Raw genomic sequence first — 25,191 nt, 5'->3', positions numbered from 1 at the left:
CCATGAGTACAGAACTGCAGATGAAGTGGGGCCAATCGAAGGTTATAAACTTACTTAGAAGCATTACGTGCTGAGCTTTTATTTTACTGGAGCAATCCAAAACCAACCTATTGCCCCAATGTCTTTTCATCATCCTCCACATCACATGTCTACCATTCAGTTCCATAAAAGTGCAGTGGTTTCTGCCTTGAGCCCACCTCAGACCATTCATGCATAAAGGAAATTCTCTTAACTGATATCAAGGGCACCTCCAAATAGGCAAACTTGCCTTTCTCCATTAGGGCTTAAAATATTTCACTCAAATCTTCAAGTTTATTATCGTCCAAGTACAACACACTGAAACAGCATTCTCCGGTCCTCTGTGCAAAATCACGCAAACACACATGCGGTCAAGCAATACTTATATAGTACACACACACACACACACACACACACACACACACACACACACACACACACACACACACACACACACACACACACACACACCTACCTATAAAAATAAATAAATACTGTTTAATAAATAGTTGAGTCTCGGATGGTTAATGTGAGCAGTTCCTTTGATCGTTCAGCATTCTCACTGCTCGTGGGAAGAAGCTGTTCCTCAGCCTGGAGGTGCTGGCTCTGATACTCCTGTATCTCTTCCCCGATGGGAGCAGCTGAAAGATGCTGTGTTGCGGGGTGGAAGGGGTCCTCAATGATTTTGCATGCCCTCTTCAAACAATCTTCTCATCTTCTGAGGAAATGATACCAACATGTAGAGTCTGCACTGATGACTATAATTTCCCCTTGGTGGGATCACACAGGAAGTGCACCATATAACATTAAATATAAAGTGTGATTTTTCTAAAATTTTTCTCCATGACCTATTGTTACTGGGATGTTTAGCAAGCTCTGTGACTGACACATCCAACAGCACACGAGGTGCGACTGAGCTGTCCTTGAGTAAACATAACTTTCTTTCCATATACAATGCCTGTCTGTTGTAAAATTCCATATTGATGAAGTTTTTCCTGATCCCCAGACAGTAGGCAACTCACGATTATAAGTAAAACACGAAGTTCTGCAGACTCTGTGCTTGAGGTAGAAACACAATACCAGAGAAACTCAGCAGGTCAAACAGTGTACTTGCAAGATAAAGATACATAAACAACTTTTCAGGCTTGAGAACTTCATTAAGGTATGTTTCACAATTATAAAATATCCCAGAATCACATCTTGTATGTAAATACATTTACGTATATACTCGTGTGAAAGTCGATCTCGTGTAAAAGTTAACCCCCTATTTTTGGCCAGAAAATCTAGAATTTTCTCGCACGGTTGGCGTAGCGGTTGGGTGGCAGGGTTGACATAGCAGTTAGCATAACACCTTTACAGCACCAGCGATGGGGACCAGATTGGGGTTTGAAAACTGCACTGTCTGTAAGGGGTTTGTATGTTCTCCCTGTGTCTGCATGGGTTTTCTCTGGGGGCTCCGGTTTCCTCCCACTGTTCAAAAAAGTTCCCGTGGTGTAGGATAATGGGGTATAAGTTGGGGGGCTGGACTCGTGGGCTGAAATGGCCTGTTACCATGCTGTATGTTTAAATTTAATGACTGTATCCCTGTAATGGACACTTAATACCGTTACTACTGTAAAATTACTAAAACCTTAACTCAACACTTTGACTGCTTGCCGTTCGCAGTTGTAAACTGTCATGAGTTGGAACACAGCTAGGCCAAAATTCATTGACATTATATTCCCCTATTACTGAGTCAGTCTCGGGTATATCACACCCACATTCCTTATGTACAGGAAGCTAGGCGGATATGCATTTACAGTACTTCACTATGTGAATGGGTACTGCTGTAACTTAAAATTACGGTATGTTGACCTGCTGACCGTTTGTAGATGGAAACACAGCTATGGATAGCGGCTAGGTCGATTTGGCCAAAATGCATTCGCGTGATAGTAGTATGCATGTGATAGTCGACCCTTTAAATTTAACATTAAAACTGAATGAGAAAATTTTACTTTTACGAGAGTATATACAGTACTTTTTCTTTTGCTGCCAGGCACACAGTGCATCCTGGAAGACGCACTCAGATTCATGCTGTAGGCTTGCGGCAGAGACCACTAATTTATGTCAGATTGGGTGTGTGTGTGTTTTTTTTGTATAATTCCCTTATGTCTTTATTCATAATTTAAAAAAAAAAGGGCTATAGAAAAAGAAATGGGACGGTCATTTTTGCACGGATACTTAAAATGGTTCGAGCTTTCCTCACTCAAGGCCTGTTGAGGAAAGAGCTCAAAATGCTTTCCTTTACAATATCCATCCAGTGGAGCCAGCATCCACATTTCAGTCAGCAAGACCAGCACTTCCCGCGACATGATCACACGCTGCTGGCTCTGGCATTCACATTCCAGTAGGAACTGATTGGGTGTTGTTCACGGCTCAGCAGGCAGCGCTTTAGCACGTAGAGTTTATCAGTTCAAGCCCCAATGTATCTTCACCTTTGCTATATAAAGGCACTGTCTGGCCTGCTGAGTTTCTCCAGCATCTGTGTGTTTCTTTCAAAGACTTATCAACTCCAGTGAGACAGGGACGGAACAAAAGTAAAGCCACAATGCTGGAGGAACTCAGCAGGTCTAACAGCCTGGTTTATATAACATAAACATAACAATTACAGCACGGAAACAGGCCATTAGGCCCTTCTAGTCCGCACCGAACCAAACACCCCTTTCTAGTCCCACCTCCCTGCACAATGCCCATAACCCTCCATCTTCTTCTCATCCATATACCTGTCCAACCTTTTCTTAAATAATACAATTGACTCCGCCGCCACTATTTCTCCCGGAAGATGATTCCACACAGCTACCACTCTCTGAGTAAAGAAGTTCTCCCTCATGTTACCTCTAAACCTCTGCCCCTTAATTCTTAACTCATGTCCTCTTGTTTTAATCTTTCCTCCTCTTAACGGAAATAGTTTATCCACATCCATTCTGTCTATCCCTTTCATAATCTTAAATACTTCTATCAAATCCCCTCTCAACCTTCTACGCTCCAAAGAATAAAGACCCAATCTGTCCAATCTCTCCCCATACTCCAGATGCTTAAACCCAGGCAACATTCTAGTAAACCTTCTCTGCACTCTCTCCACTCTGTTTATATCCTTCCTATTATTAGGCGACCAGAACTGCACACAGAACTCCAAATTAGGCCGCACCAACGTCTTATACAATCTCAACATCACCTCCCAACTCCTATATTCCATGCAATGATTGATAAAGGCCAGCATACTAAAAGCCTTCTTCACCACCCTATTCACGTGAGTTTCTACCTTCAGGGAACGATGTACCGTTACTCCTAAATCTTTCTGCTCTTCTGTATTCCTCAATGTTCTCCCATTTACCACATATGTCCTATTCTGATTCTTCTTACCAAAATGAAGCACCTCACACTTATCAGCATTAAATTCCATCTGCCATTTTTCAGCCCACTTTTCTAAGCAGCCCAAATCCCTCTGCAATCCTTGAAAACCTTCTTCATTATCCACTATTCCACCTATCTTAGTATCGTCTGCATATTTACTAATCCAATTCACCACCCCATCATCTAGATCATTAATGTATATAACGAACAACAATGGGCCCAATACAGATCCTTGAGGCACACCACTGGTCACCGGCCTCCAACCTGACAGACAATTATCCACTACCACTCTCTGGCCTCTCCCTTTCAGCCAATGTTCAATCCATTTGACTATCTTAAAATTTATACCTAAAGACTGCACCTTCCTAACTAACCTTCCATGTGGTACCTTATCGAAGGCCTTACTGAAGTCCATATAGACAACATCCACTGCGCTACCCTCATCCACATTCCTAGTCACCTCTTCAAAAAATTCAATCAGATTGGTCAAACATGACCTTCCTCCCACAAATCCATGTTGAGTGCTCCTGATCAGACCCTGTCTATCCAGATGTTTATAAGTACTATCTCTAAGAATTTTCTCCATTAATTTACCTACCACAGACGTCAAACTTACAGGCCGATAGTTGCCAGGCTTCCTCCTTGAACCCTTTTTAAATAACGGAACCACATGCGCAATGCGCCAATCCTCCGGCACTATCCCCATATCTAATGACATTTGGAAAATTACCGCCAGAGCCTCTGCTATTTCCTCCTTAACTTCTCTCAATGTCCTGGGGAAGATCCCGTCTGGTCCCGGAGACTTATCCACCTTTATATTCTTCAAAAGCCTTAAAACTACACCTTTTGTAATCTCTATATTCCCCATATTTACCCAATTTGCTTTTTTTATCCCACATCTCCCAATATCCTTCTCCTTAGTGAATACCGAAGAAAAGAAACTGTTCAATATCTCCCCCATTTCTCTAGGCTCCACACACAGTTTTCCACTCTGATTTTCTAAGGGACCAATTTTGTCTCTAGCTTTCCTCTTACCATTAACATATTTGTAGAATAGCATAGTTAAAGATATAGAACCAGTGATTCAGGCTTGAGCCCTTCATCAAGGTATGAGCAAAATGTACTCAGGCACTGTCAAACCAAGTCCACCTGTAAATTGCAGGAGCAACACCTAATTTTCCGTCTGGGCACTCCACAACCGGACAGCATTAACATCTACTTCTCTGGTTTCTGCTGGCCCACTCCCCGTCCTCCCTCTCTTTCCCATCCCTATGTCTGTTTTCCTCCAGCTCTATTCACAGAGCCATCCCCCCTACTCCCCTTGTCTGCTGGTGTGCCCTCCCTCCCTCCCTTAGCCACCTATTGCCGCCCGCTTGTGGGACTGTGCTCCTCTCCCTGCCCCTCCTTTCCACTATTTTGTTCAGGTGCCTGCCCACATTTTGCTCATGCCTTGATGAGAGGCTCAAGCCTGAAACATTGGTTATGTGTCTTTATCTTTGCTATATAAAGTACACTTTTGACCTGATGAGTTTCTCCAACATTTGCGATTTTACTTCAGTCTTTATGTCTGCAGACTTTCGTGCTTCACTCCTTAGGTTTTGAGTTGGGAATCTAATTCACTCCAGTACGATAGGGAAGGAAATGTTGCACTGACAAGGATACAGCTTTCAGAAGAGACATTGATCCCATCTTGACACTTGCTTGACACTTCACAAGCAGATTATTTTCTCCATCCCAACAGCGATTACATTTCAGAAGCTTGTCAATAGGCTGCAAACTTTGAAATTCAACGAGGCTGTGCGGCACTAATGCGTGTTCTGGCTTCCGTGCGCATTACAGGAGTTGTTCAGAGCATATACATCGTTAACATGCAATGGGAGTTGGTCCAGATGAGAAAACCTGTTATCAGACACTGCGCACCATTTGGCAGCAAAATCCTTTTGTAGGTTTGGGAGGAGAGTGTGTTGAGTAATCCACACTCCCAAATGTTCGAGGCCAAACATGATTTTTCATCCCAAACATTTTTTGTTTATCGAACGACTCAAATCATTACTTGCGCAAGACTTGGTGTTCCGCCATAAATAACCTATTGTCTGATTAGCTTTGAGCTTGGCTTTTAAGGAATGCCACACAGACACACAGCAGGACCACTGGCGTCACTCGGGGGGTGTGGACCGCACTGGGTAACACCATCAGAGGGGGTGACACCAAAATGACCGTCTATAAAATCTTTGGGCAGTGTTTCAGCAGAAATTTATTATTTTTTTCAATAAAAATATCCTTGTAGTTAATTATAACCACAAAAACATTTTTCATAAGCCTAGCTTCCACGTATCAATATCCCTACAAAGTTAAAACTTGATGCTAATTTACTTTTTGATCCTTCTACTATGCTCCGGTCAGAGCTGTCATAATGACCCAATTACAATGAGCTTCGAATCACGTGGTTTCATCAGCACGCGCTGTTGTTTTCGATGCTGCAGGTGTTTTTATAGTCACTGCTTTTGTCAAATTTTCTGGTGTTTGGCTACAATATTGTGGTAATTCGTGTTTGTGAACCGAGATCAATAACTTTGAGAATGAAGCAGTATGCTATTGTAATTTAAAGATGTAATTTTAATGTTGCCTGTTGTTTGTCTCACTACTATTGCTGCTACATTCAATGATTATACAGGAATTGCGATTTACTAGTAACATTAGTAGAAGTAACATTACTAAGGATTCTGTATGGTCTGGACGAGAGGAGGTGGGTGGGAAGTGATACCAACCTAGTGACACCGCTATCCAGGGTGGTGCATTGTGGATCTTAGCCATGTCTGCTCCTGCATTTGTTTAGTATTGGTGCCCCAAAATGAACAGTGACTCGACACCAAGGCCTCAACAGTCAGTGGCGCACTCTAATGTCAGAACTTAGTTAACACTTCCCTCAGATCGAGAGTCTGCTGTGTTCTTTCCTTCTGGGGTGTTCCACAGAGCTTACCGAGATTTGCGTACCTTTGGAGCTCATCAACTGGCCTCGAGGTTGAGCAACAGCTCAGTACAGGAACTGCTTTAAAACAAAACAAAGGCATGCTGGAGGAACTCAGCAGGTCTGGCAGCGTCCATAGGAGGTAAAGTAATGTTACTGACGTTTCGAGCCTGAGCCCTTCTTCAAGGCACGAGTACAAAGCAGGCAGGCAGATGAACTTAAAAGTCTGTCCAGGACTGCAATAAACTGTCGAGAGTTGTGAACTCAGGTCAAGCCATTTTGCTCAGTATGGAGCAAAGGGCCTGTTCCCTGCCTGCTATTGGCATTTTAATTGATTAAAATCCTCTTTGTGCTTGTGATATTGCTGTGTGAAGAAATTTGCCATGTTGTATTCAATCTGGTTGATTGTACATGTAGATATACAACCCGATGAAACAGCCTGTCTCCAGACCATAGTGCACATGTACAGGCACACAGTGCACCCTACACCAGGGGTGGACAAACTGTGGCTTGCAAGCCACATGCACCTCATGGAAATATGTTGGCTGAGACAGGAATCATATGAACCGGTGCTCACAATGGTAGTGTTAGTGGGCGTGACTTGCTATTGAAAATTCTTTGCTATGTATTCCCTATATACGTGTATAAAAGATACCCCTTATTTTTCTTTTTAAAATATTTTTATTGAACGTAATAATCCTACATACAAAGTCTACTAATAAGACAAAAAGCATGTCATATCATATGCCCATCGCAAATTAATATAAATGAAATTCAAAAACAAATCCATCCATAATTGTTGATTTAATATTATTTATTAAAAATAATTCTGGATAGAAACCCATTGAGTTACATTATACCAAGCCGTGGTCAAAATACCCAGTAAAATCTGTCTAAGTTGATGATATGATGTAGGACAGCTACAATCAAACCAGTATCTTACATTAATTGAGTTTGTCATACAACTCCATCCAATTTCGCTCAACTATTTGCCTTTTTGATACCTAATCTGTATCATTCCGAACACATATGGCTGAAAAAGATGGTCAACCTATTTCTCATTATTGGATTATGTGTCAGTTTAGTAAATGAAAAGGGTAAGCCAAAATCTAAAATAGCCAACGTAGATGATCTTTGATCCCAGCTGCCGTTCCAATCGGGCTCATGATGCCCCAACTGCGGATTCTTGCACAGGCCCTGATGCTCCAACTGCAGACCCTCACCCAGGTCCCGGCCTCCTGTTCATCCGAGCTGCCGATGCCCCGTCTGCGGACTCTCGCCCATTCATTTGAGCTCCCGAGGCATCGAATCGGACTTACCATCCGCCCGCCCATTCAAGCTCTTAATGCCTCGTATGCAGACTTTACCACCCAGTCCCGGTTGCCTGCCAGCCCATGCAAGCTCCTGAACGACTCAGGTAGTTACCGCGGTCAAAAGTAGTTTGCTTGTAATAGTTGACCCCCTAAATTTTACCCAAAAATTTAATCCTCGAAATTCAAATTTATATGGTATGTGTACTTTTTGATTATTGAAACAAATGCAAATTAGCAGTTTAAAAATGACATATGTGAATCTATATTATTACATTACATGTATTTTGTAATATTTATGTAAAATTTTGATAACAAAATGTGCATGTAAGAGTAAAAATGTGTATGTAATTTTTTTTCTTATCTTGCGGCTCTCGGTTTCTCGGGTTGTTCAACAGTCTCACCGCCTGTGGGAAGAAGCTGCTTCCCAGCCTGACCATCCTGGTTTTTATGTTCCTTCTCTTTTCCTCAAAGGTAGTGTCTCAAGGATACTGTGGGCTGGATGGTAAAGGTCGTCAATAATTCTCTAAGCCCTCTTTAAGCACTGGTCCCTGATGATAAAGGGAGACCCCAGTGATCTTCTCAGCAGGTTTAATCACCCTCTCTACTGTGAGAGAATGAGTCTATTAAGGATTCATTTTTTTCATTGTAACTCCCCTCTGTAATTGTGCCTCTACTCTTTGACTTTAGAAGGTTGTATATATGTTAGCGTTAATCTGTTGGATTGCTCACAGTAGAACCTTTCCCACTATACAGTTTAATGCAACAAATAAACTTACCTTGGCCAAAGGAGTCTTCATTTCAGGCACCTTTTATTGTTTCTCCTGAGTTGGCCAAGCACTACACCTATTCTCTGAATTTAATCAAACCCTGCTTGGTATTTAATTAGATGTTGTTGAAGTACATGGTGGACTGAATGGGGTTTTTTTAAAATTACTGATTAAAGTTCGTGTGCAATTTGCTCAGTTTTGTAACTTGGCAACTGAGAAATGGGAGAGCGCTGTTCTCTGAGGTGAGAGGGGCAGCAGTTCATAGACTGCCATTAAATCAAGGCTAATTGCAGTTGAGTAAGGAATAGTGGTCAAACAGTGAGTCTGTTGGTATAATCAGCCCCCAGCCTGACTGCTTTCGGCTGTTACATTCCTGAAGCTAAATACATTTGATGAAAATTTCTCGCACCTCATGGGCTTTTGGTTGCTGTTTAGTTTGAAAGAGTCAAATTGGAGAATTTGCATAAATTTTAAATGCATTTTTTTTTAAAAACAAGATTAACCCATATAAATACTTAGGGAATTGTGATTGTCTGATATAATTCCTGAACAAAGAATCCAACTGATTTGAGGGCTGTGCTTTTGCTTTCCACAAAATATAAGGGCAGAAGTAAGCCCATTGGCCCATCGAGTCTGCTCCGCCATTCTAATCATGAGCTGATCCATCTACCCACTCTGCCCTCGATGCCCTGACTAATCAAATACCTGTCACTCCTCAACCTTAAATACATCCAACAGGCTGGCTTCCACAGCTGCCGATGGCAGCAAGCCCCACAGACTCACGGCCCTCTGGCTAAAGAAATGTCTCCACATCTCTGTTTGGAATTGATGCCGTGGAATTCTCCAGCAGATCCCGGTAAAGCCTCTTCCTTGGAATGCTGCACCAATCCGGATCTTTTTCTTCTCCAAGCAGTGGTTAAGTGAGGGAGACATTTGAATGACATTGACTGGAACAATGAAGGATTGCTGTAACATCCTATTGAGTTACCTGTGCAATAGGTCATTTCTCACTGTCTGAAGACAATATGAATTTGATGATTTATTTCTCAATAACCTGAAATGTCAGCTCTTATTGTCCCGATGGAATTTTTCTTTTATATCAGATCTCTCAAAAGTTTTGGGGATTGAATTTTATTATTTTTCCATCATCCATCCGTGTCAAAGATACTTCAAGTGCACGGCCTATGCTTCCCTGAGACATTGCTGAACCTGGAAATCATCCTGTAATCTTGGACAAAGTGTACAGCTGCTTGCTCGAGGCTTACCTATGGATTGCAGTGCCCATTCTCAGCCTTTTATTTCAGCTACAGCCCCCTTAGGACTATGCTCAAAGTGAAGCAGTCAATTTTTGGTTTCTTCCGTACTTCTCTCCTTACATCTACACCAAAAAAATGTTTATGTTACGTGAGGTGAAAAGAAAACAAGGCTTTTACTTAAGTGTGTTGTGGCCCTGGAAAGGGCGGGGTGGTTGCATAGGCATAGGGCCCCTCCTTGAGAATGGCATTGCATTCCATCTCTGGATCTAAAGGCCATGGGTGAAAGAGTCATTTAGAGCACTGTCTCTGGAAATGTTGGCATCTCTTTTCCATCATGAATTGGCCATGAATAGGAAATTTGAAAGTCAATCACCTGATCAATAGAGCACAGAACAAGGCTCTTCAGCCCAACTTGACTATGCTGACCATTGGCATTTTGGGCTGATCCCCTTTGGTCAGCCATTCCTTTTGTCCCATCCCTTTCCCCACATCTCTGTCTCATCATTTACTTGTCCCCTCCTCATTTTATCCCACTCCACAGCCCTTCCTCTTTTCCTAGTCCCATTTTTTTTTGCCTTCCTTCGTTCTCTTTTTTCATGCTACCTTTCATCTTTCCCAACCTCATCCATACTGCCCTTCATTCTCTCCCTAATCCATTGCTTCCTTCCCATCGTCTGCTATCCCTCCCGGCCATCGCTTCTTCCAAAAGCTCCTCCCAATAACAACACACGTGTATGAGATAAGGTGGATGGAACAAAGGAGCACCTCTTCATTTCCCCTCCAAAGTGCTTGGCTTTTTTGCTACTGTTACTGAAACTGACCATGATTAAATTCCCCTGGGGTCATTCTTCCAAGTTCACTAAACACCCAGTAACTGTCCATTGATATTGCACAAAAGTAGTTGGCTGGAGTAGCATTTCCTTCCCCTACCCCTTCAGCAATGGCCATGTACAAATTGCTGGCCCCTCCTTCATGGGATTGGTAGATGCCGGATAAGCATATATTCTGGTTGCTTGAACTTGCGTTTACAATGCATAGCAAATATATCTGCATTAAGAATAAACAGTTTAAAAGAAAAAAATACCATACTGTACTTACACTGAACAAACGTCACTTGCGTGAATATATAAACCTTAAAGTATTTTACTTTATTTTCAGTCACATTCTTTGAAAACATTTAACCGTTGCTGGATCTGCAGGTTCCTTCCCTTTCACAGAGCTGCCCGGTAGATGAACCATAACATTGTAGACAATTAACACCCCAACACCCCTCCCGCGACAAGTTTACAGGGCGACTCTTACTAAGCAGGGATTAGGAGACATTTTTAAGAGAGTCACCCCAACGGCGAGCAGCATCGACCAAGTCTTCATCCTGGGCGACACCATCTTTGTTCAAACAGCTGCTCTGAGCATAGCCCGACCAAGGCTGCCTTCCTTTCTTCCATCGTTCTCGCCTTTCCTTACTCGACCTTCCCTTACTCTACCTTCCGTCACTCTTTTCCAACCTCATCCACACTGTCCCTTTCTCACCCTAATCCATTGCTGCCTTCTCTTCCTCCCTCTTCACCAACACCGTCAACTCCACACCCAGCCATGACTTCTTCCAAAAACTCCCCAACCCCCCCCCCCCCCCAGTCACAGTTCATGTCCACCCTCCGTCCCCAATGCACCCGAGTTCTCTGCCTCCCTTAAGAAATTCCTCTCAACCTTCTCCCCAGTTCTTTGGCCCTTGTCACCAGTTTGATGATTGGCGCTGGGGATAATATTCCATGCCAAAAGCTTACTCTCTCATAAATGTCTGTCAGCTACATGTGATACAGAAGATCTTGTCACCTACTTGAAAACTCCTGCTTCTGCTTGCAGAGTTCATAGGCTGGGGCACCCATGCCAGACAGCTCCTCTTGATGAGATGTCACTAATTGCTCATTAGTGGGAATGCCAGGGTTTCAGTCAGCTGCTGGCAGGCAATAATTGCCAGGAGCATCGTTAAAAAGTGGGGCAACTCATCCGATACCTGAAGTTACTGCAGAACGAGCTGAGCTGTGCAGTTTCAGTCTTGGCCGATGTCCTGTGAGTCACAATGTGTCCTGGATAATCTGTGAAGCAATACCCCCCCCCCCCCACACACATCACTGTCAAACTAAGACTACCTGTAAATAAATTGGAGGAGCTACACCTAATTCCTTCTGGGCCCCTCCAACTGAATGGCTTTAACATCGACCTCCAGTTTCTGCCAGCCTACTTTCTGTTCTCCCTCTCTTCCCTGACCCTTGTCTTCTTTCCTCCAGCTCTCCACCCCCTTCCCTCTCTATTCGCAGAGCTATCCCCTTGTTTGTGTGCCCTCCCTCCCTTAACCACCTATTTCCTTCTGCCTGTGCCCCTCCCCTTGCCCCTCCTCCCCCCGCCATTTTGTTCAAGCGACTGCCTACACTTAGCTCACATTTTGATGAAGGGCTCAAGCCCGAAACGTTGGTTATATATCTTTATCTTTGCGATGTAAAGTACACTGTTTGACTTGCTGGGTTTCTCCAGCATTTGTGTTTTACTTCCATCACAGTGTCTGCATATATTCGTGTTTTACTCTTCAAATAATACGTTCCATGAAAACAAAATGGCAGCTGGTAGCTGATGGCCATCTTACTCTATTGAGTGTATGGAACAGGCTTAGGGTGGTGCTTTGGGAGAGAAAGAGGTCATTTTGGTTGGGCTCCATCAGTATTGTCTACAGTTCTGGTCATCACATTGCAGAAAGGATATGGAGCCTTTAGAGAGGGTGCAGAAGAGATTCAGCAAACATGTTGACTGGACTGGAGAGTATTAGCTCAAAGGAGAGGTTAAACAAAATGAGGTTGTTTTCCGTGGGGCATTGGTGGCTGAGAGGAGGCATGATTAGAAGGTTATAAAATTATGAGAGGTGTAGATATGGTAGATATTTTCCTGATTTGGAAATGTCAAGAACCAGAGGGTACAGATTTGTGAGAGGGGGAAGTTTAATGTTGACGCAGAGAGAGGTTGGAGTGCGCTGCTCAGAGGTCGGGGGAAAGTTGAAGCAGATGTGACAGTGTTGTTTAAGAGGAGTGTAGACAGGCACATGAACATGGAGGGGGCGGAAGGATATAGACCATCTGCAGACTGATGGGCCTGGTTTAAATTGGCATCATGGCCTTCACCGACAATGTGGGGTGAAGGGCCTGTCCCATTGTTGTACTGTTCCATGTCGTGTGGTGTTGAGAATTTTTCCCGACACTTCAGAAGCTCGTATAGTAGTAATACATCCTTTAGATGCGAAGTAGAACATTTTAATCAAGAGCAAACAATGAGCTGTGGGAAGGAAATGGGACAGACAACATCATGGGTAGAAATAATCAGTCAGGTCCCTTTATTAAGGCACAAATCTTTTAGTCATGATATAGGGTCCTGGCCCGAATCGTCAACTGACCTTTTCTCCCCACGGATGGTGCCTGACCCTCCAAATCCCTCTTGTCATTTGCTTAAGATTCCAGGATCGGCAGTCTTTGTGTTTCTCCAGGCAGCACAGTTAGTGAGCGGTTAGTGCGATGCTATTACAGTGACTTGGGTTCAAATCCTGCACTGTCTTTAAGGGGTTTGTATGCTCTCCCCGTGTCTGCGTGGGTTTTCCCTGGGTGCTGTGGTTTATTCCCATCCTTCAAAGTGTTTGGGGGTGCCGGTCAATGGGGGTATTTAGGCAGCATGGGCTCGTGGGCCAGAATGGCCTGTTTTCGTGCGGTACGTCAACATTTAAAAAAAATTACGGTAAAAATTATTTTGGTGTCTGGACTTGTCCATGATATTTTAACCACCCCTGTATCCCTGTATTTGATTATCCAAGTCCCTTGGATGGTCTCTTCTAGTTTTTCCCCCACATAAGAGACACCTTTTTCATTCCATTTGTTTCAGTTTTGTCTCTTTTGCAATATTTCTGTTTAATTTGACGCTTCTATCTACATTGCTCACGATGCTGCCCTCAGATTGAAGTAGCTGTATTCCAAATGCCAGCAGGTGACGCAGGCCCGGGCTTCACCCAATTTATCATCAGATTGGACCAGTACAACCCGACGTGCAGACGTAACATGCATACAGACATGCGTATATATGCATAGTACACATATACATATATTAAAATAAATGTTATTAATAAATGGTAGAGTCACAGAGAGATGTTTTAGCTGAAGGTTAGAGCAGCTTCCTCAGTCCTTGCCATGAGTGTTCTGTCATGGAAGAGATCAAATCATCTGACCTCTCAAGTTAACGTAAAGGATTCTGTGGCAGAATTCTGAAAACCAGTGCCCGAACTAATAATTATCCCTTTTAACCAACATAACTGGTTTGTTCATTGTGCTGTGTATGGGAGCTTGCAATGTGTATTTGGCATCCATACTCCCTACATTACAACATCACCTTCAACTGGATAATGGGCTTCATTTGCTGCAAGTACTTTGAGCATGCACGCAAGTTCTGTCTGTGAGTAGAGTTCTTACAGATATGGAAGAACAGAGGGATCTTGTGGTTCAAATCCATGGACCTCTCGAGGTTGCCGCGCATGTCGATGGGGCAGTTAAGGCGTAAGGTTTGCTGGCCTTCATTCATCAGGGATTGAGTTTGAGAGTCATGAGGTAATGTTGCAACTCGATAAAACTCTGGTTATGCCACACTTTTGTTCATGTCTGTGGCCTCATTACAGGAAGGATGTGGAAGAGTACAGAGGAGATTTACCAGGATGTTGCCTGGATTGGAGGCAAGATTAACAGAGCTGGGAGATTTTCTCTGTGGAGTGGGGGGGGGGGGTGACTTAATAGATGTCTACAAGATTATGAGAGGCATAGATAGGGTGGACAGCCAGCATCTTTTTTCTGGGGCAGGAATAGCAAACACCAGAGGACATCTGTACAAAGTGAGGGGAAGAAGGTTTAAGGGAGACGTTAGGGGTAGGTTTTTTACACAGCGAGTGGTGGGTGCCTGGAATGCATTGCCAGGGGAAACTGGTACAATAGGGAAATTTTAGACAGGCACATGGATGCAAGAAAAATAGAGGGTTATGGGAGTGAGGTGGGGAAGGTTTAGATTGTTGAGTAGGTTTATATAGGTCGGCACAACATCATGGCATGAAGGGTGTGTACAATGTTGTAATGTTCTGTGTAGATAGGAGTGGTCACTGCTGCTCAGAACCTGCTGCAGAAACTTGTTTAAAAATAGAAGTGTTCCAATTTCTCTTTTGAAAAAAATCAGACTGATTTAGGTCACGCTGTGCAGGGAATGCCTAATGATGAAGGCAGTCATTCGTTGGTAGTTTGCTCACACCTCCCTGCCTGACACCTGCCGTCCTGCTGATAAATAACCTGATAGATCGTGAAGATGCCATGGTGATCCTCGTTCAGTTGCCGCGCTGAAGACAACAAACGGGACTAAGGTTGCCGGCGTCGTTGCTTGCCTCGTCTCACGGAGATAACTAACCCCACCAGAAGTCTGGTGTAATTCTGCCCCCTGTTGAGTAGGCAGAGAGTTACTGTTACTCCCCACACCACCCCCTTCCCTCCCCTCCTCTCCATCTCCAGTTTAGTCCGAGACCTGAGGGATCTTTGAAGGGGGTCAGAACGTGAAATCTCTTCCTCTCTGACCGATATTTTGTAGCTGTCGTCTTTCAGTTTGAGGAAAATGCTATGTGACTGATATTCCTGAGGCTCTGAGCTAAAACTAAAGCAAATTCCTGCTTCCAATGTATCAGTAAGTAAAACTGTAAAGTGACCTCCCAGTGGCCAACCATTTCAGTTCTGTGCCCTACTCCCATACTCACATATCTGTCCATGGCCTGGTGAACTATCCCCACCAAGACCACCCGTAAATTGGAGGAACAAAACCTGATTTTCTGTCTGGGAACTCTCTAACCCGCTAGCCTGCTCTCTTCTCTCCCTCCCTTCCCTTTCCCCTTGTCTTCTTTCCCTCACCTCTCCACCCCCTTCCCTCTCCATTCACTGAGACATCCCTCCTCTCCCTGCTTGCGGCTGATGTGCCCCCCCCTCCCTTCCCTCTTCCATCAATGACCTCCAGCCTTTGGGACAGTGCCCCGCCCCCCCCCCCCCCCCACCTTTTTGATCGGACCCCGGGATGACACTTTTCCGTACCATGATGAAGGGCTCAAGCCCGAAACGTTTATCTTTGCTATATAAAGGACGCTGTTTAACTTGAGTTTCTCCAGCATTGTGTTTTACTTCCACTTTACCATCTCCCTTAAGAGCAGGGGAGACTTAAAATGAATAGGTATAGTGTGTTTTTTTGTTTCTTACAACTGTGAGAGTGTTCATGTGACTGTCTTATTTCATTTGTTTCTCCCCTTTCACTATTTGATCTCTGCCTTGAATGATTATCACATGCCAAATTTCTACCTACAATGGGGTTGCGACACTTGACTTTCAAACGTCTCTGTTATTGGTGCCTGCAGGGTATTTAATGTTGCAGTGTATCCACGTAATGACACTCTTCTGAAAGCTTTGCTGTGCAGCTGGGAGACTCTGGAATTATTGGCACGCTCTCGGCTCCCGTGGAAATATTCACACCCTCCTGGGCTCTTGACAGCATTGATACATGACTGCAGCCCCCTAAAAGCCTTGAAAAGATGCTCAGAAAATGCAGGCATTGACATCAGCAGTAGTCTGAGTGTTCTTGTAAATTCATGAGTGTAGGAAAATATTGTAAGGGTGCTTACTGAAAGAAAAATGATTTGCACAGAAAAAGAATGAAAATTCAGATTCACATTTCACATTATTGTCAGAGTACATACTTAACATCATGACAACCCAGAGGTTTTTTTTTCCTGTGGGCCAGGCAGAATTACCACGAATTGGTAGTACAAAAAAACCCAGACTCAATGTACACATGTAAACAACTAAAGAAATGTAAACAAACTGACTGCAATACAGAGAGAAAAAAAACTCAGTAAAAGTAAGAGTCCTTAAATAGTTTGTTGTTGAGGAGTATGATGGTGGAGAGGTAGCAGCTGTCCCTGAACCTGGTTGGGGCGGGTCTTGTGGCACCTGAAGGCAGCAGCAAGAACAGAACGTGCGCTGGGTGATGCGGATCCTTGGTGATTTTTGCTGCTACTCTCCGATGACAGCGTTCCCTGTAGATGTACTTGATGGTGGGGAGGGTTTTGCCCGTGATGCCCTGGGGTATGCCACTACCTTCTGCAGGGCTTTATGCTCAGGGGTATTGGTGTCACCATTCCAGACGGTGTTGCAGCTGGACAGCACACTTTCCACTGCACATCTGTAGAAATTTGCGAGGCTTTCCAATGTCTTAACAAACCCCCACAAACTCCTGAGGAAGTTGAGACGCTGACGGGCTTTCTTCACGATGCCATTTGTGTGTTCGGTCCAGAAAAGATCCTCCTAGATGGTGACTCCCAAGAGCTTAAATTTGCTCACTCTCTGCACCTTCTAAAGTCAATGATCGGCTCCTTGGTTTTGGTGGCATTGAGTGTGAGGTTCTTGTTGGTGGATCATTCAGCCAAGTTTTCAATCTCTCTTCTGTATGCTAACTCATCATCAACGAATTTGTAGGTGATACTGAGCCACAGTCGTAGGTATATAGCGATTGAATCAGTGAGGAAAATAGAGAGGGTACAATTGGGACTTAAGAGAGGAAGTTTAAGGTGAATTTTCCTCTGATCCTAATTTTAACGTGGGTCCGCACAAAGTGAGAATGACAGGATTGAAGGTCACGCGGCTAGAGATGTGTATTTAATTTCTCTTCTGGGAGATGGGGAGCTAATGTAGGTGCAGAGGTTGAGCTGAGTGAGATATGTCACCTTTGTGTTTGTGGATTGGGACTGAGGACATGGTGGAGGATGAAATAGGGGTGCAGGCAATGGACAAGCAGACAAACCTGCAGTTGATTGAGGGAAGAATTTCAAATCAGCCGATTTGAATAGATGGACCAGACCCTGGTTTAATGTTTCATCGCGAAGTTAGTGACCCCCCTGACGTTGCTGTCCTCTCACATTACGGCAATGAAACGTTGGCCTCTGTTGAAGTCTTTGAAGTGGGAGGTGAACCTGCAAGCATCTGGAGTCAGAAGCAAAGGTCAGTCTCACACAGCCCAGGACATCACAGGCAAGACCCTCCCCACCATCGAGAACATCTGCAGGTAACACTGCCGTTGGAGAGCAGCAGCAATCATCAAGGATCCTCATCGCCCTGCACACGCTCTGTTCTCTAGGGGTCACAAGACTCTCACCACCATGTTCAGGAACAGCCGCTCCCCCTCCACCATCAGACTCCTCAACGACAAACTCAATCAGGGACTCATTTAAGGACTCTGACTTTTGGTCTTAATTGATTTTTTTTCCTGCCTGTATTGCAGTCAATTTGTTTACATTTCTTTATTTATTTACATGTTTACACCAAGTACAGTTTTTTTGCACTGCCAATATGGGGTAATACTGCCTGGCCCGCAGGGAAAAGAATCTCAGGGTTGTATGTGATGTCATGTATGTACCCTGAATCAATCTGAAATCACATCAAAGGTTTTCAGTTTTCCATCACTTGAAGGGTTTTTGCCCTCTAGAAATCTAATTCCATGTAGAAATATCCTTAGGAATGCAGCCATTGTATTAAGAAACTCATCTCATCCCTGCCACACACTGTCAGTATGAGATCACATACCACCTGATTCAAGGACAGTTTCCTTCCTGCAGTTATCAGTCTCCAGAAAGAACCTCAAAATAGTAAAAATTGTATTGCCTTTGCTGTGTCTTATTTATTTTAAATGTAGATACACAGCACAGTAACAGGCCCTTTCAGTTCATGAGCCCATGCTCCCCTATTGCACCCAATTGACCTACAACCCCCGTACGTTTTGAATGGTGGGAGGAAACCGGAGCCACCAGAGGAAACCCACGCAGACATACACATTCCTGACAGCATGCTGTGCTATGAATGTGATGTTAAGCTGGATTGCTCACAATACAAACTATGACTGCATCTTGGGGCATGTGACAATGAACCTGGAATAACTTGAGGTTGTTGTTGAGGATGCACTGAGGAAGGTGTCAGGACTTTAAAACATTCAGCTCTGATGATAATTAGCACCAACATTCAGTGCAGGATAGGTTACTTCCATCCATCATTCTGAAATGTCATCAGTCACAAAGCTTTCAACAGTGCCTTAGGAAGTCAGGAGATACCAGGAGAGCTTCCAGCTGTTGCTTTAATGAGACCTAAGTTGTCTAAAATGCATAACCACTTTGATGCCTTGCATCCCAGTTTGTCGCTCCTTCCCCGCCGGGCACAGATCAGACCCACCACCAGTCTCTCTGCAGCGTCGTCACTGATCTCGCAATCCCCACCTCCTGCTCTAGGGCTATGATCCCAGTTCCCTCTTTGCTGTGATTGGCGTTGAGGATGGGTCCCCTGTGCCCGCACAGGACCCTTCCAAGGGTGACCTTCCTTTCATCCGCATTGAAAGCGCGCTGCGAAGCCTGCAGTGTTGCACGCCCCCCCCCCCCGCCCCGTCCCTGCGTGAAACAAGAGCATCGCCTTAATTACCATTTTAATTAGAGCTCCATGTTGTTACAGGGATTTCAATGAAGTGCGTATTCTGGATGTATAAAATTTTCATTCAAGTGTCAACGAGGAAGCTGAAAAATAAACAGGAGTAAAATTTATAGACTTTGTCTTTCCTGAATTGGCCTGTGTCTAGAGGGAGCTTTCAAAACTGTGTAAACATAAGGGTGTACTGCCATGCAGTGCCGGAGGGAACACGAGGATGCTATTGAATGAAGACGGTAGTATAGGAAAAGAACCAGCTTAATTCTGCTTTTCCCTGTAGCCCACAGTCCGCTATCTTACTGCAAACAATAATTTTGTTTTATAGCTGCCCTGTGCAATGAAACTTGATGTCAGTATTGTTGTGAACACTTTATTCTTTTAATAAGAGGTGATCTCCAGTTGAATTGCTCATCCAGTTAGAGGAAGAAACCTGAAGGTTTATTGAAGGTGCAGATAAGATCTACTAACACGGTGCGAGCCAACGGAGACATCAGTTATACGGAGAGATTACAAAAGCTGGATTTGCAGATGCAGTATTTTAAATGGTGATGGAGATGGACGGGTTTTGATAAGAATGGATAGGGAGCATCCGTTTCTGTTGGGAAGAATCTGTAACCAATGGACAGAAAATTTATGTTATTTATCGGAATGCAAGATTGGAATGCTTTTTATGCAGTGAGTTATTATTGACTGTGGCTGCATTGCCTGTCAACAGTTTTCGAAAGAGGATTGGATACATGCTCAAAAAAGGAAAATGTTGTCACACTCCGAGAAAGGAATTCAGATTTACAAAATTTGAGAAGCTCTTGGATCAGAGAGCATGTCTCCATGGAGGGACGGAGGATGACCTAAGAGGATAAAAGGCATTGATCATGTGAATGGCCAGAGGCTCCCCACACCTCTCCCCCCTTCACCCCCCACGGCTGAAATGGCTAACACCAGGGGGGCATTGTTTTAAGGTACAGGGGGACTGTAAGAGGTAGGTTCTTCACACAGAGAGTGGTGGGTGTATGGAATGCACTGCCAGCAACAGTGGTGGAGGCAGGCAGGTGATTAGATAGGTCTATGGAACTGAAAGGATTATGCAGTAGAGAAATTCTAGGCCGTTGTTAGAATTGGTTATTAGATGAGCTCAACTGGGCCTCTACCGTGCTGTAGAGTTCCATGTTCTATGTTCCCTTTCAAAAGGGCAACACAGGAGCAATGGGCGGACTAGTCTCCTTCGCACCTTCGATTCCAAATCCGAAGATTATGAAAATGGACAAGAGCAATAAAGTTTGTAATATACAATAGAATGGGTGTCATAGAGCCACCAACATTGGATTATATTGAGTAGTAGGTGAAGAAATTTTAGCTCCAATGTTTTATGCAATTGCAGAGTATCTCTGCACTTTTTGAATGGCAAAGAATTTAGGAATAAACTGCATAAATCCAATGGTTTATGGCATATTTATAAATCTACGTGGGTGTATTGAGAAGATTCCTAATTTTTCATGACTTATTTTCACATCTAGCCAATTTCTTGAAACAACCGAGCATTAGTTTGAGAAAGTTTCTCTTTGCTGTGAGACAGAAGAAATGAAGTTATTGCAACAGTAGAAGGGTTGAAGCTCAGAGACTGGGACGCCACAGTTTCACAATAATTAGGACTGGAAAGAGGAAAAAAGACCACATCCAGAGGGCTGTGAACGTTCTGAATGGAGGCTTGGACATTCAAACTTTGACCATCTCCAGACTGAGATTTCATGGGCACTTCATAAATCAGATTCAGTCGAGTTGAGGTAGAACAGCTCACACCCAGTGTAACTTGAATGGGAAGGGAAGCGTTTGGTGGGTTCAGAGCAACGAGTCTGGTCACAGGCTGAACACAGGAAGGATCTTTATTAAAACACACGTAAGGGAATTGCAACAGGGATAACACACACTAGGACTCTCAATCACACAATGCAGTATAATCAGTCACATGGGGCTTAACACTACTGATACTAGCAACTGTATACAGATTTATAACAACCCAGAATTTTCCTGCCGTTCCTTGTCTAATGTGGGAATGGCTCCAATGCTACCTAACAGCCCCAATCCCTGTGTAGTGCACACTTTACCCACAACTCTTCCAGCATTGTCCATAGTTCGTGACCTGGAGTGAAGCAGGGTTCGTCTCAGGGCCGAAGAGCAAAAGAGCAAAAGTCCACATGGCGGACTTTATAGTACAGTAAGATGGAGAGTTTGGCCAAGGTAATCACTGGGTAATTAAATGGGCCAAAGGTCAGGTGTGCACCAACGGGTGGGCAGAGTCAACCTTAATTGGCAGGTGATGCGACTTCCAAATAGGTCTAGGCGGAGAGGTCACGTGACCCTCCACTATCCACCCTATGTCCATGTCTCTCCACGGATGCTGCCTGACCTGCTGAGCCCCTCCAGCTTTTCATTGTTGTTTATGATTGTAGCATCGGCAGTTCTTGAGTTTCTCTGGCTTCCTCCTGTCTCATTGGTCCTGTGATTTCACAGCTGATGTTAGTTACACCATGAAATAAAGGTTTCAGTCAAGTTGTACTGATGTTGTTGACAGAAACAGTAGCCCTTTTGCCACTGGCATCCCAGTTAATTGTCTGTGCAACGTCCCGGGATAGGAAGCTGTTTATACTGGGACACTGACTCCTTTTCCATTGAACACAACTCATCCCCCAGATTAGAGAGTCTTCTTCGAATGGGATGGATAGAAGTTTTCCTTTTTCCACTAGTTTAATCAGCATGACAGCGTCAGCTGACATCGGAGATATGAGTAGGGGTCGAGGCCGTCAATCCCTGGTGTTATTTGATGCCGGCATGCTGATTGTTTTCCTTTTCTACTGAACCCTTAACTGGTTAATTCCCCATTAATTCCTGGGACAAGATGCCAATGGAAAAGGGACTAATGCTTCCAGGAGATCAAGGTCCTCTTGTGCAATGGAGTTGTAATTTGGTGACTATCGAAGGGGTTAGGCAGCTGAAAGTGGTGCGTGTGTGTGTGCATGCATGCGTGGGCGCGCTGTACAGCAGAAATTGGTTTCCACTCATCTTGGACTCTTTTGCCATTGGACCAAGACTCCACTTTGTCAACCCACACAATAGCTAGTTTGCAGCATCTAATCTTCATTAAAAAAATACTGCACAATTATCTTCAGACATTGAGTTCAAACCCCCCACCCATGGAAGTGGAGAATTTGTTTTGCTAATTTAAAAGATGAAAATGCGAAAATGGTTAGCGTAGCGGTTAGCACAACGCTGTTACAGTGCCAATTACCCGGTTCGAATCCGGCACTATAAGTCAGCAGTTTGTACGTTCTCCTTGAGTCTGTGTGCAGTTTCACCCACTCTTCAAAATATACAGGGGTTGTTCGTTAATTTGGTGTCATTGGGCGGCACATGCTCGGGGGCTGGAAGGCCTGTTACTGTGCTGTATGTCTAAATTTAAATTTAAAAAATTAAGTGAACTTGGCACAAATGGCAATGGAAGATTAACCGGTCGGTTTTCTTTCGAGGCATTCTTACCTGAATGACTCCAGCCCAGCACCTTCTGAGCAAGTTGCTGAGCTGTGGCAGTGGGGCCACTGCTTCAGAGCAGCTGGATATGGGCAACAAATGCCAGTCCTGCTGGCCAGCTCCACATCCCAGGGATGGTGCTGACGACGGCACTGGCTGGAAATGTTTTTAGGTGTGCGATTTCAATAAACATCGAACATTCCAAGGGCTGATTAAAACCATCAGCAATACAGTTGCCAGGGTTGGAGAAACACAAAAGGTCCAGGTGCCGGAATCTTCAGCAGGCACAGTATTTCTTGGACATTTCTCCATGTGTTCCCAGCAATTCCTTGTTTGCTCAGTTCCTGGGAATGGTTTCTTTTATTGCAGTAGACTCTGTATGTGTGTGTCAATCTCATCCCTCTGATGCATTTGTCTTGGAATCTACTCCAGGCAGTAATTGCGAGTCATCAGTTGTGGAAAATTGGACATCTCAAATTAAAGAAATTTAACTTCAAATCCTCCAAAATTTCAGCAACAGGTGTAATTTGCCCGAGAGTATTCCCTCTACGCTAAAATGGAGAGGATCTTGTACATCGACCTGAGAGAGCAGGCACGACCTCTGGAGCTATAGTCAGTGGGTTTTACAGCATGGAAACTAGCCCTTTGGCCCAACTTGTCCATGCTGACCTGATTGCCTACCCCAGCTAGTCCCATTTGCCTGTTTTTGGCCCCTCAACCTTTTCCTCTCCATGTCTACCCATCTAAATATCTTCGAAATGTCACAATTATCCCCAATCTTTATGTACTGTGTATTGTGTGTTTTGGTCTGGAGATGTGCAGTTTTGTCGCGTTTTATAGGTGCAAACTTGAGCGAAAACTCAGAAATGATGGAAGGTCTCCGAGCGTCGGTTGAAGGTAAAGATAAGTTCAACTAATAAAGGAACTTGAGCTTGAGCTCTTTCCACAAACCCACCGCCGTCTGAGTGATAAAGTTGCTCTCAGGTCCCTTTTAAATATTTCCCCTCTCACCTTAAACCAGTGGTCTTCAACCTTTTTGGGTCTAAGGCCCACCTGGCTTCTGGCCCAACAAGCCATGGCCCACTAGTGGCAATGACTGAGCAATATTTTCAAGTCAAAGGCAGCTCTGTACGAAATACATCTTTACCTCATTTAAAGTATTTTTATTTCACATTTTTAAAAAACAAAAAAACACCGCAAGCCTACACTGAACATAAAATTGCCTACGCAAAATCAAAGCTCAATCCACTTTAATGAGACCCCTGTTCCTGAAGTTTCGTCACCAGTTTCCACATCCTTGGTTCTACTGTCGATAATGCATACCTGAGACCTGCCTCCATTTCAATGCGGTTTCGTGTCTTTGTTTTCAACTGCAGCCATGTTGAAAAGCCTGATTCACAAAGATATGTGGCCATACAGCCCACCCGCACCTCAGTGGGTCAGGAGGTCTCGATGGCCCTACACGGGAGAGTGCTGTGGCCCGTCAGAGGGCCATACCCACTGGATGGAACCACTGCCTTCAACCTATGCCCTCTAGTTTTGGATTTCCCCCTCTGAAAGATGCTTATTGACCTCCCTCCACCCCGACAGAGCGACATCAGCCTGGATTTTGCACAGGGACCTGCTCTTTGCTAGGCATTGGGAGGCTGAGAGGGCGGGCGTAGGCCAACTATATTATGGCTGGCTACCGCAAGGCTTGGGTAGGGTTCATTGTGATTTTGGGTTTTGCAGAACAGAGAAGCCTGCATCCAGCTATTTATAATCTCATGAAAGAGTGACGGTCTTCATTAAAATTTCCACTTTGTCGGATTTCATGCTCTTTTGATTCCTCTTTGGTTGGTCTCTTGTGGGTATTTTTCATCTCCCCTTTCTCCCCAGTCCTGGGGCATTGCCATGAGGAGCGTGTCAGCTCTCTCCTCACCCACCCAGAATCAACCGAATGGACTCAGTGAAGGGAGGGCACCGGGAGGGAGGTAAAATCTCATTATGCTGAAAGACAGTTTGGCGGCGTGGCAGATCAAGCTGCTGTCTACCAGCTGCAGAGGACCAGGTTCAATCCTGACCATGGGAACTGTGTGTGTGGAGTTTCCATGTTCTTCTTGTGACTGTGCACTCCTCCCACCCCTCCCCCCACCCCCCAGCCCTGGACGCTCAGTTTCCTCTGACATCCCAAAGACGTGCTGTTTGGTCGGTTAATCAGCTGCTGTAAAACGTTCCAAGCAAATGGGGCAGTGCTGACATTTTGGGAGAAAATAAAAAATGGGATCAATATAGAACAAATAGTAATGGGTACCTGATGGCTGGCATTGGTTGGATGGGCCGAAGGATGTGTGGTATGAACCTATGACTGAAGGAGAGAGAATGTTAATTTGTGTATAAGCAGGGTCCTAC

General features: G+C 44.3%; 1 protein-coding gene and 1 long non-coding RNA gene across 14 annotated transcripts in view; one reads left to right on the top strand and one right to left on the bottom strand.

The window, feature by feature from the left end:
• Positions 1–11,781, bottom strand: part of LOC138749845 (uncharacterized) — a 42,525-nt gene extending 30,744 nt beyond the window's left edge. The window contains exon 1 of the long non-coding RNA XR_011348891.1: positions 11,553–11,781. This is a non-coding gene — a long non-coding RNA (uncharacterized lncRNA). The remainder of the gene's footprint in view (positions 1–11,552) is intronic.
• dph1 (diphthamide biosynthesis 1) overlaps positions 1–25,191 on the top strand; it is a 745,916-nt gene that overhangs the window by 352,961 nt on the left and 367,764 nt on the right. The gene's annotated exons all lie outside the window — the stretch shown is intronic.

Source organism: Narcine bancroftii, chromosome 14 (genome assembly GCF_036971445.1).
Source record: "Narcine bancroftii isolate sNarBan1 chromosome 14, sNarBan1.hap1, whole genome shotgun sequence".
Lineage (NCBI taxonomy): Eukaryota > Metazoa > Chordata > Chondrichthyes > Torpediniformes > Narcinidae > Narcine > Narcine bancroftii.
Note: the sequence above shows the minus strand (reverse complement) of the source record. Positions and strands in the feature narration are given on the sequence as shown.